Below are 12,549 nucleotides of genomic sequence, written 5' to 3'. Positions count from 1 at the left end.
TCACTTAAAAACAAGAGCTGTCTCCATAGGAAGACATATGCCCCTGATAAACGCTTTGATAGAAGTTATGAGCATTTTTCAAAACCTAAACGCATTTTACAAAACCTAAACGCGGACCCTAACTTCAAGGTCTAGGTCAAAGGGGTCAAAATTTTTGTGCTTATGGAAGGGCCTTGTCCATATACACATGCATACCTAATATGAATGTTAAATCTACATCTGAAGCGACATAGAAGTTATGAGCATTTTTCGAAACCTAAATGCAAAATGTGACTGACTGACGGACAGACGGACAGACAGTGCAATCACTATATGCCCTCCTTCAGGGACATAAAAAAGTACAGTCTCCACCTTTGAGATTGTATACGACACAAATTACATACAATATGTTGTCTTTTGATGGTTTACATTTGTGCAAAGCTATTTTGAAATCCATCCAATATATGGCAAACATATAGCTGAAACAGGCATTGAAAACCTTTACCTTGAACCTTATGTGAACTTTACCTTTGCGGTAGAGAGACAAGTGAAACATGCAAATCATCATTTTATGAAGGATTACCTTTGAATAACTTGTTTAAGCGACAAAACAATTCGGATATGAAGGAATTTTATTTAACAGTTAAATCTTTTTTAAGCATCAACAAATCCAAAACGTATTTTGAAATCACTTTTAAACTTTTTAAAAAGTGCAGGTTCTACCTTCGAGGTAGTAAGACAGAAATTACATGCAATATGTTGTCTTTTGATGGTTAACATGTGTGCAAAGTAATTTTGAAATCCATCCAATATATGGCAAACTTTAGCTAAAACAGACATGGTTAAATTTGACCTTCAACCTTATGTAACCTTTATCTTCCCTTCTCGAAAAAGTGCACTAAATGCGCATTTAATGCGCATTAAATGCACATTAAATGCGCATTTAATGCGCATGTTATTGGCACCGTATTTTTTGCTTAACAAGTGCATTTTAATCTGTTAAAAAAAAACACTTTTTACTAGTGTGTTTATACATTTAAGTGTATTTTTTTTCCACGAAAAATACACTAAAGTGCGTTTATTATGATAATAAGTGCGCTTAAGTTTATTTTTAAGTGCATTTATACACTTGAGTGTATTTTAAGACATACAAATAATACACTTCATGGTCAAAGTTAATTTTTTAAAGCGCATTAATACACTTGAGTGCATTTCCAGTCATTCAAATAATACACATTACAGAATTAAAAGCAAATTATTTAAGCGCATTAATACACTTGAGTGCATTTCCAGTCATACAAATAATACACTTATCGGTAACTTAAGTAATCTTTCAAGTGCATCAATACACTTGAGTGTATTTTAACTCATAAAAATAATACACTTCATGGAGTATTCAAAGTGAATTTTTTAAGCCCATTAATACACTTGAGTGCATTTCCAGACTTACAAACAAAACACTTCATTGAGTATTCAAAGTGAATTTTTGTAAGCGCATTAATACACTTGAGTGCATTTCCACTGATACAAATAATACACCTTACAAAATTGAAAGTGAATTTTTTTAAGCGCATTAATACACTTGAGTGCATTCCCGGTCATACAAATAATACACCTTACAATATTAAAAGTGAATTTTTAAGCGCATTAATACACTTGAGTGCATCTTTAGTCATACAAATGATACACTTTTTGAAGTGTTGGAAGTGAATTTTTTAAGCGCATTATACGCTCAAGTGTACTTTTCATCACTTCAAATTAATATGCTTAAAAATTAACCAAATTAAAAAAAAAATCCCAGCATTTTGAAGTCAGCATTCATTCTTTAAATGAAAGGTTAGTGTAAACACATACATAAAAAACAAAAAGTACAATTCAATAGATAAATACACACTTTTATAAGAATGTTAAACCTTAAAAAACAAAAACAAATGTTACATATCTACATAAAAGAGAGGATTCAAACGGGCTATTGCCTATCTGGAATTAACAATTGAAAATATCAAGCTCATACCAGTGATTTTTCTCCCCTCTGATTACCGGAAACTGATTAACAGCCAAATACAGATGGTTTCCACTTCAAAAATATTATATTTTCCCCTCCTTAAGCTGAAATGTTTTTCCTATCATTTACTAGATTTTTATATATTACATTAATTCCAAATCCCTTTTTGATATGGACAAAAGCAGCACATTTAATTCAATCATATTCTGGATCCTAATATATGATAAATGAACAGTTTTCATGAAATTTATATAAATCTATACCTTATTTTTAAGATCTTCCTTTTTTTGTTCATTATTGCGCTAAAACATGCCCTTCTGAGAGCCAGTACGTACAGGTTGTTTTGAATTTCCAAAGAAAATCACTGCATACATGCTGACAATATTTAGCAGCTTAGCCCCTGTCACTATATTTGTTGTTATACACTGTTCCTTACAAATAATGCATTCATAAACAACCCTTTATAGAGCACTTCACCAGCTGATCAGGTCTGAATACTACTGTCATGGTCTGTGAGGCGCTTCTCGTGCATGATCTCATTTGAGATCAGGTCCTGAAAGATATTTTATAATGTAAGTGTTAAATATTGCTGTTATGGTAATCTTGTTCAACAGTTGCTATAAATATCATAAATTTAAATCAAAACAAGTTTGTTGGCTTGTTGTTTTTGTTTGTTTATTTTTGCAATTTTAATCTCGTGATCACATGTGACTTTACGCTTTTCATAAATAATTTAAAGAAATTACGTTTGATAGAAAATACTATTAATAAATGTACTAATATATGTGGTCTCCTTTGGCTGTGTGGACTGGTCGGAAGTGTGACGTCTTTGAATTGCAATAACCTTTATTATATAGTTTTACCTCTCAACAAATCCATCTTTTCTTGGTCAAGGACAAGCTACAGGGCACGGTTTCCCACTCCTGTTCCCCTCAAGTTGGCCTGCTCGTGCAGGGTAAAACCTGGTATACATGTCCATACATCAGGTAGTCCCCTTTTTGCTCCCTTTTTTGGCAGGCGATGATGCACATTCTGTCCAATGGATCTTCCGATCAATGTAAATTTCACCTTGGGGTTTAACCTTCAAATATAAAATATTAAAGTTCTGATTAAATATGGGGGAAAGAAATCTGTTCATTAATGACAAGAAATAGGTATAAATAAATTTTAAGATGACAATAACCATAAAATACAGCCATAATAATTCAAATGGTGTTTTTTTCCTTAAAATTGCATTACATTTACTCATCCAGTTACATTTCCCAGTGACAATACATAAATATGATAATGATCATTAATTAATTAAAAAGAGATGCAGAAATGAAAATACAAACCTGTTACAGCTGTTCCTCAGCATTCCAAAAAAACAAAAACGGCAGTTGTTGATCACTTTAACCACCCACTATGAATCTTCTTTGCAACAAACTTATTGTTGATTTACACATTGTAGTAAATACACATTGTTTTCATCACACAATAGTTCATGTGCTGAAAGAATTTCAAGACATTTGACACTAGAATTAATGTTGCTGAACTATACCTAAAAATTTAGCTCAATTTAAGTTGCTGAAACCACGGAGTGTATATTGACAGGAGATGAATCGAGTATTTGACCCTTACTGTAGTAAATTCAATCTTATGCAAAAACTATTCATCCGATTTTATTGGTTTATACGTTATCTTGTTGCTTATTAATTCCTCTTTCAAAAAAATATAACTTTTAGTATATTCCCGTTGTTATTAATGGATTTATAGCGAGTTAAACACAAGAAATACACATTTTATGTTTTACCACCGCGCGTTTTAACGTGTTGTGGCTATCGATCTTTTACGATTAGCGTACAGCGAAGTGCCGAGGTTATACATTTTGATGTACCCACTCACGTCTTTTGTTAAATTATAGTTTCATTTCTCGGCCGATTTTGACAAATTATATATCATTAGAAAGCTTACGTTACGTAGTAAACAGATATATCAATATATATTAAGTTTTTCTTCTGATTTCGACAGCCCGGCGAGTTATAACTTAAACTTTTGCAAATATCATACCGTTTTGGAGTTTTAGAATCTAGATTTACGGTTGACATGTTCGTACTTAATACCAATTTGTAGCGTTTATATTTGGAGTTCAGTTTTAAAAATTACATCTTGCTTAGGAGAATAGAATTCTGTATACGATAGAAAAAAAATTTGTTTAAAAATGAAAGTAATTAAGGAATGAAGGCGGGAAAATGTAGCGCGCGTTCCTAACGCACTGAACTGATGCTACGGTCTTGGCGATTATGCTTTTGTTTAGAAACCGGCCATTTAATTTCTTTTGCCATCTTATTATATTTTTTAGGGAATATATTGTAGTATTTTGTTCACGAAACATATCAATAAAGCTTATTATAAATGAATCTTAATAAATTAACGATTTCAGCTCTTGTTTATAACACAGAAAGGGTGTAAAATTTATGATGAAACAGCGTATATAGCGGACCCTCTCGATATTATTCGGCTTTGCATGCATACTTGAAATAAAATGGGTGTCAAAAACATTCATCGTTTGCTGTTTATTATCAACAAGGTAATTATGTATAATTATTTGAAATGTTATTTACCTTAAATTATCTATTTATTAAAGATTCTTGAAAATCACGGTCCGTGTTACGCGGGTCATTTCGTATTTTGACATCAGGGCATCATGTCCAACTATTGAAAATCAGATTTTTTTCACCGGGACGATGACGGCTTGGATTTAGACAGGCAGACAGATAGTTTATTCAGACTTAAACAACAGTAAATCGTCTTCAACTCAAATATATAAATTATTTTAAGACGAATTGTTAGGTGATTACACATATAGCAGTGATGATTCTGAGAATGTTGCCATGTTTTTTATCCGTGTAATCTAGAGTCCATGGTTTGAGCATTTTTATCGCGGTGTTCAATAAAAGATATCTCAATAATCTTGTTTATTGATAGATCTGTGGTTTTATTGCCCCTGTGTTCAGCACAAGCCAATTATCTCGTTATGATCAGATACTGTGCCGACCAATACTAAATAACACTATGGTGTCATACGCCACAGCAGGGACCTATACTTGTATATTGGTCCCTAACCACAGGTGGCAATGTCTGGTCAGTTTAAACTTTTTATGATACCTCCATGTCTTCTCGTAGTATTAGTGGTCATTTCTTGGAGTAATGTAACGCCAAATACTCAATTTTGCGTTTATAAGATATGTAGCGTATTGAAAACATTTATAGTCATCTGCCCATACAGATTGCCATAAACTAAATACTGTATAGATGTCAGCCAGCTAAATCACAATAATTATAAGTGCTTAATACCTATACATGTACATTTTAAACCTTTAAAAAATCTAATACTTAACATTTAACGTATTTAGCGGGTACCGGTAAAAAAACTCTGTCATTTCGTAGTCCTATAAAGAGTGTATGGTAGTGTACGGAACAACATAATTAAAAACAGCATTCTCATTTGACCACAACAGGGTTAAATAATCTTTCCGAAAAATACAAATAATACAGAGTTTTAATTTAGAATTCAATATATTTATAACTCTGTTAACTTATAAAGATATTTCAATATACATGCATAGACAGTTGACCGTGATTTTCAAGAATCTTTAAATAATTTTAATTAATTGATAATTTATGGTTAATAACCTTTCATATAATTTTACATAATTACCTTTTTGATAATAAACAACAAACGATGAATGTTTTGAAGTATGCAAAGCCGAAAAATATCAAGAGGGTCCGCTATACATTTGTATACGCTGTTTCATCATAAAATTAACACCCTTTCTGTGTTATAATCAAGAGATGAAATCGTAAATTTATTAAGCTTCATTAATACTTAGCTTTATGGATATGTCTCTAGAACAAAATATTTCAATATATTTCATAAAAAATATAATAATCATGGCAAAGGAAATTCAATGGCCGGTATCTAAACAAAAGCATAATCGCCAAGACCGTAGCATCAGTTCAGTGCGTTAGGAACGCGCGCTACATTTTCCCGCCTTCATTCCTTAATTACTTTCGTTTTTAAACAATTTTTTTTTCTATCGTATACAGAATTCTATTCTCCTAAGCAAGATGTTATTTTTAAAACTGAACTCCAAATATAAACGCTACAATTATGTATAAAGTACGAACATGTCAACCGTAAATCTAGATTCTAAAACTCCAAAACGGTATGTTATTTGCAAAAGTTAAAGTTATAACTCGCCGGGCTGCCGAAATCAGAAGAAAAACTTAATATATATTTATATATCTGAAAACTACGTTACGTAAGCTTTGTAATGATATATAATTTGTCAAAATCGGCCTAGAAATGAAACTATAATTTAACAAAATACGTGAGTGGGTACATCAAATTTATAACCTCGGCGCTTCGATAGAAGATCGATAGTTACGACACGGTCACGTGACTTAGACACAACAAGATATTTGGCGTAACGGTCCCGTTTCATATCTGTGTAATCTAGAGTCCGTGCTGAAACCAAATTGTTTACAAAAATAACTTCCTGTCCTCCAAATAACTTGCTGTGCTCCAGCCAATCAAAAGTGGTTTGTTTTCAAATAGATGGTCCCAGAACCAATCAAAATTCTATAAACACCCCTTTGTTTTGGCTAGATGGAGCACTGATAGGGATTAGTGTTTATGATGCTAATTGATCTCTTATCTGATCCTGATCTTATCTGATATTTATTGAATAATACACAGCACACTTAGCATATTATATTTAATTGTGAATATTTCAATATAACATACTGAATGGTGTTAGGAAATAAATATAATATTATAAATATTATTTAAATTGTCTTTTAAAATGTATGTTAATAGGCAATGTGGTAGACATTAATTGAATTGGGGTTAAATATCAGTGTAAGAAAGTTCAAATACTTGTTTTTTATGTTGTGGAGATATAATTGATTCTGGCAAGCCCACATAATTTTTTTGACACTTTCAATTTTTTTTATTATTTACCCACAGCCTGATTTAGTTGTACTTTTCCCTTTAAAAGCTGCTCTACTGATTCACATATTTTATGAGCAGACAAATTGCAATAGTAAGACCATAAACATTATGTGAAGATAAAAAAGAATTCAGTACAATCCGCCTATTAAACACTATATCTCTGTCCTTTAACTTCAGTTATTTGCTATAGTGTTGCTCTTTTTTATGAAGATGCTCTAAAACTACACTTGTACAGAAAGAATATTTATTTTGCAAATCAGAAGATACACTAATATGCACAAAAAATGCACTTCATTAAAAAAATGCACTTATTGCATAAAAAGATGCACTTTGTCTACAGAAGATACACTTAAAGTACAGTAAAATACACTTAAAGATAATGAAAATACAGAAAAAATGCACTTTAGTGCACTTAATTATGAAAAAAATGCAGAAAAAATACACTTTTCGGTAAAAATGCAGAAAAAATACACTTTATAAAGCGTATTTTGTTAAAAAGTGTATTTTATTTTGAGAAGGGTTTGTAGTAGAGAGACAAGTCATACATTCAAATGTCATTTTATGAGGGATTACATTTTGCGAAATTATCTGAAAATCCATAAATATATAGTAATCTTGTGGCAAAGACAAGACTTTTCAAGCTTTTTATTGCAAAATTTGACCTTAAAAATCTCTAAATTTGACCTTGATCTAAGCTTTAGAAAGACAGGTGTCACAGGCCCACATTTTTTGTATTGGTTTACATTTGTGCCATTTAATTTTTTAAATCAATAAAATGTAATGCATTCATGGCCGATACAAGAATTTCCAGACAAAATCAAGAAACACACACAGATGAACAGCCCAACTTTTATATGCTGCCTTTTAAGAACGGTTGCATATAAACAATTCTTTAAATAAACAGATAATACACTGACTATAACATCAAGCATTGTCATTAATGAAATTCTCTATTTATTGTACACATTTGATGCAAATTACTTATGGACAAATTAATAAAATATTAATGAATCCGTACAAAAGTAACGTGTTCAAAAGTGTCCAAATGATTAAACATTAAGCATGGGACATTCTCAATAACACACTTCCTGACTTCATGTCAATCAATTAATCCAACCCAGTGATTGTAATTTAATTGTCTAAATTGATGACCATCCAGCCAAGTGATTGGGACCAATTAACAACTTTAATTGTCTAGAAATTACAATCAATTAGCACAAGTGTGTCTTTTATCTATCTTTGATCTCCTTATCTTCAAAGATATTCTGTTTGCAAAGTATAAGCTGTGAATAGTTTAGGTGTGAACAATATATTGTCTATGGGTATATATGGATGGGATGAACCTCATATAAATATATATCTAACATTTGAACATCATATATTTGAATTAAAACACTACAACATTATCAAGACGGAACTTGTACAAGTAGCTAACACTCTGACACATCAGTTGATTGCTCTTGATAACAGTGAACACAATAAAGCTGAAATAGGTATGTACATATCAGATCATTTGTCCCAGAGAACACATGTTCGATAGAAATACAAAATTATTATGTCTTCAAAAGGGTATAAACATGTACTGAAATATTTTGTCTCAACTAAAAACACTGAGCTGTAATTAGTTTATTCAATATATACAGAATCTATTGTAGTCAATACACTCATAAAGTTGTTTTAATCTTCTAATATATAACATAATTATCATCTTCATTTCAGACCATATGTTGAAGTTACTGGGAGCCAGCTACTTTAAAGCTGAGATGTTGGACAACCAGTTCCAGCAGCTACACCTGGCCCTGAGGTTGTCAGTCACTGAGGGAGTGCAACAAATGTTCCAGACATATATAACAAACAAAGAGATGCAGGTTTGTACTTGAGCATATTCAATACATTTTTGCTTGGATACTCTCTCTTTTCTTGTATAAGCTAATAATTATATCTATTTTTTATGCAAGCAAGAAAGGATAAACATAAAGGCACTTTATACTCATTGAAAGCACAAATACTTTTTGAACAACTTTAATTTCATAGACATCGAACTGTCATGAATACTTTGTATTGTTTCAGGTTCAAAATACAGCAGAAACTATCAAATCCAGTCTGGAAGACGGGAAAACGCCAGTTATGGCATCATTGAAGACATCACCATCAACATCATCAGTTGGAAGAACCAGACCTGACAGATCTACCACAGTGTGGGTCAACATGGACATTAATACATACAGATCCAGTTAACCAAATATGTTGAATATGTGCTACAATACCAGAAAATACTGCACGATTGTTATGGTGCTATGTTATGATGATGTGCTCTGTACAATACTTATATAACAAAGAATAAAAAAAATATAAACAATGTGTTATTTTTAAATTATTTTGAGATATGGTGATTAGTTTAACAAACGACTCACCATTTTAGGATGTTTTACATTAATGCCAAGTTATTTAACAATCCATCAACATTATTTAGGCAATAACACATGGCAGAGCTGGCCCGGATGTCTGTAAACGGCCCGCTGCCAACATAACGGCAAAAGGGCAATTATGCCACTAGGCCTGCGGAGTGTCACTGTTTATATTACATATCATACTATTATATTCCTACAGTAAATTTTATTACTGAACCAGTTTTCCATACTTTTATACAATGATTACGGAATTTATGTAATGTGTCGTAATTAATGTGACGAAACAAATCAGTTTTAGCTAAACTATCTGGATTTATGAGACAACAATTTGGACGTGGAGGTTTTTTTTATTAAACAGTTAAATCATTTTTAAGCATGGAACGAATCCAAAATGTATTTCAAAATCACTTAAAAACAAGAGCTGTCTCCATAGGAAGACATAAGCCCCTGATTACTGAACCAGTTTTCCATACTTTTATACAATGATAAACGCTTTGATAGAAGCTATGAGCATTTTTCAAAACCTAAACGCATTTTACAAAACCTAAATGCGGACCCTAACGTCAAGGTCAAAGGGGTCAAAATGTTTGTGCTTATGGAAGGGCCTTGTCCATATACACATGCATACCAAATATGAATGTTAAAGCTACATCTGAAGCGACATAGAAGTTATGAGCATTTTTCGAAACCTAAATGCAAAATGTGACTGACTGACGGACAGACGGACGGACAGTGCAATCACTATATGCCCTCCTTCAGGGACATAAAAAAGTACAGTCTCCACCTTTGAGATTGTAAGACACAAATTACATACAATATGTTGTCTTTTGATGGTTTACATTTGTGCAAAGCTATTTTGAAATCCATCCAATATATGGCAAACATATAGCTGAAACAGGCATTGTCAACTTTGACCTTCAACCTTATGTGAACTTTACCTTTGCGGAAGAGGGACAAGTGAAACATGCAAATGTCATTTTATAAAGGATTACATTTGAATAACTTGTTTAAGCGACAAAACAATTCGGATATGGAGGAATTTTATTTAACAGTTACATCTTTTTTAAGCATTGACAAATCCAAAACGTATTTTGAAATCACTTTTAAACTTTAAAAAAAGTGTAGGTTCTACCTTCGAGGTAGTAAGACAGAAATTACATGCAATATGTTGTCTTTTGATGGTTAACATGTGTGCAAAGTAATCAGTTGGAAGAACCAGACCTGACAGATCTACCACAGTGTGGGTCAACATGGACATTAATACATACAGATCCAGTTAACCAAATATGTTGAATATGTGCTACAATACCAGAAAATACTGTTGTAAGCACGATTGTTATGGTGCTATGTTATGATGATGTGCTCTGTACAATACTTATATAACAAAGAATAAAAAAAATATAAACAATGTGTTATTTTTAAATTATTTTGAGATATGGTGATTAGTTTAACAAACGACTCACCATTTTAGGATGTTTTACATTAATGCCAAGTTATTTAACAATCCATCAACATTATTTAGGCAATAACACATGGCAGAGCTGGCCCGGATGTCTGTAAACGGCCCGCTGCCAACATAACGGCAAAAGGGCAATTATGCCACTAGGCCTGCGGAGTGTCACTGTTTATATTACATATCATACTATTATATTCCTACAGTAAATTTTATTACTGAACCAGTTTTCCATACTTTTATACAATGATAAACGCTTTGATAGAAGCTATGAGCATTTTTCAAAACCTAAACGCATTTTACAAAACCTAAATGCGGACCCTAACGTCAAGGTCAAAGGGGTCAAAATGTTTGTGCTTATGGAAGGGCCTTGTCCATATACACATGCATACCAAATATGAATGTTAAAGCTACATCTGAAGCGACATAGAAGTTATGAGCATTTTTCGAAACCTAAATGCAAAATGTGACTGACTGACGGACAGACGGACGGACAGTGCAATCACTATATGCCCTCCTTCAGGGACATAAAAAAGTACAGTCTCCACCTTTGAGATTGTAAGACACAAATTACATACAATATGTTGTCTTTTGATGGTTTACATTTGTGCAAAGCTATTTTGAAATCCATCCAATATATGGCAAACATATAGCTGAAACAGGCATTGTCAACTTTGACCTTCAACCTTATGTGAACTTTACCTTTGCGGAAGAGGGACAAGTGAAACATGCAAATGTCATTTTATAAAGGATTACATTTGAATAACTTGTTTAAGCGACAAAACAATTCGGATATGGAGGAATTTTATTTAACAGTTACATCTTTTTTAAGCATTGACAAATCCAAAACGTATTTTGAAATCACTTTTAAACTTTAAAAAAAGTGTAGGTTCTACCTTCGAGGTAGTAAGACAGAAATTACATGCAATATGTTGTCTTTTGATGGTTAACATGTGTGCAAAGTAATTTTGAAATCCATCCAATATATGGCAAACTTTAGCTAAAACAGACATGGATAAATTTGACCTTCAACCTTATGTGACCTTTACCTTTGTAGTAGAGAGACAAGTCATACATTCAAATGTCATTTTATGAGGGATAACATTTTGTGAAATTATCTGAAAATCCATAAATATATAGTAATCTTGTGGCAAAGACAAGACTTTTCAAGCTTTTTATTGCAAAATTTGACCTTAAAAATCTCTAAATTTGACCTTGATCTAAGCTTGAGAAAGACAGGTGTCACAGGCCCACATTTTTTGTATTGGTTTACATTTGTGCCATTTTATTTTTTAAAATCAATAAAATGTAATGCATTCATGGCCGATACAAGAATTTCCAGACAAAATCAAGAAACACACACACACACAGACTGTTATATGCTGCCTTTTAAGAACTGTTGCATATAAACAATTCTTTAAATAAACAGATAATACACTGACTATAACATCAAGCATTGTCATCAATGAAATTCTCTATTTATTGTACACATTTGATGCAAATTACTTATGGACAAATTAATAAAATATTAATGAATCTGTACAAAAGTAACATATTCAAAAGTGTCCAAATGATTAAACATTAAGCATGGGACATTCTCAATAACACACTTCATGACTTTATGTCAATCAATTAATCCAACCTAAATTGATGACCATCCAGCCAAGTGATTGGGACCAATTAACAACTTTAATTGTCTAGAGAT

At 32.1% G+C, this 12,549-nt stretch overlaps 2 protein-coding genes and 1 long non-coding RNA gene across 4 annotated transcripts in view; 2 read left to right on the top strand and 1 right to left on the bottom strand.

Moving 5' to 3' along the window:
* LOC127862005 (uncharacterized) overlaps positions 1-8,713 on the top strand; it is a 30,940-nt gene extending 22,227 nt beyond the window's left edge. Inside the window, exon 5 of the mRNA XM_052400866.1 lies at positions 8,700-8,713. The gene's annotated coding sequence lies outside the window, so the exon portion shown is untranslated. The remainder of the gene's footprint in view (positions 1-8,699) is intronic.
* Positions 1-12,549, bottom strand: part of LOC127862002 (cell cycle checkpoint protein RAD17-like) — a 147,257-nt gene that overhangs the window by 64,041 nt on the left and 70,667 nt on the right. The window lies entirely within an intron of this gene.
* Positions 1-12,549, top strand: part of LOC127862012 (uncharacterized) — a 95,993-nt gene that overhangs the window by 79,619 nt on the left and 3,825 nt on the right. The gene's annotated exons all lie outside the window — the stretch shown is intronic.

The sequence above is a fragment of the Dreissena polymorpha genome, chromosome 16 (assembly GCF_020536995.1).
Source record: "Dreissena polymorpha isolate Duluth1 chromosome 16, UMN_Dpol_1.0, whole genome shotgun sequence".
In the NCBI taxonomy this organism is placed as follows: Eukaryota; Metazoa; Mollusca; class Bivalvia; order Myida; family Dreissenidae; genus Dreissena; species Dreissena polymorpha.
Note: the sequence above shows the minus strand (reverse complement) of the source record. Positions and strands in the feature narration are given on the sequence as shown.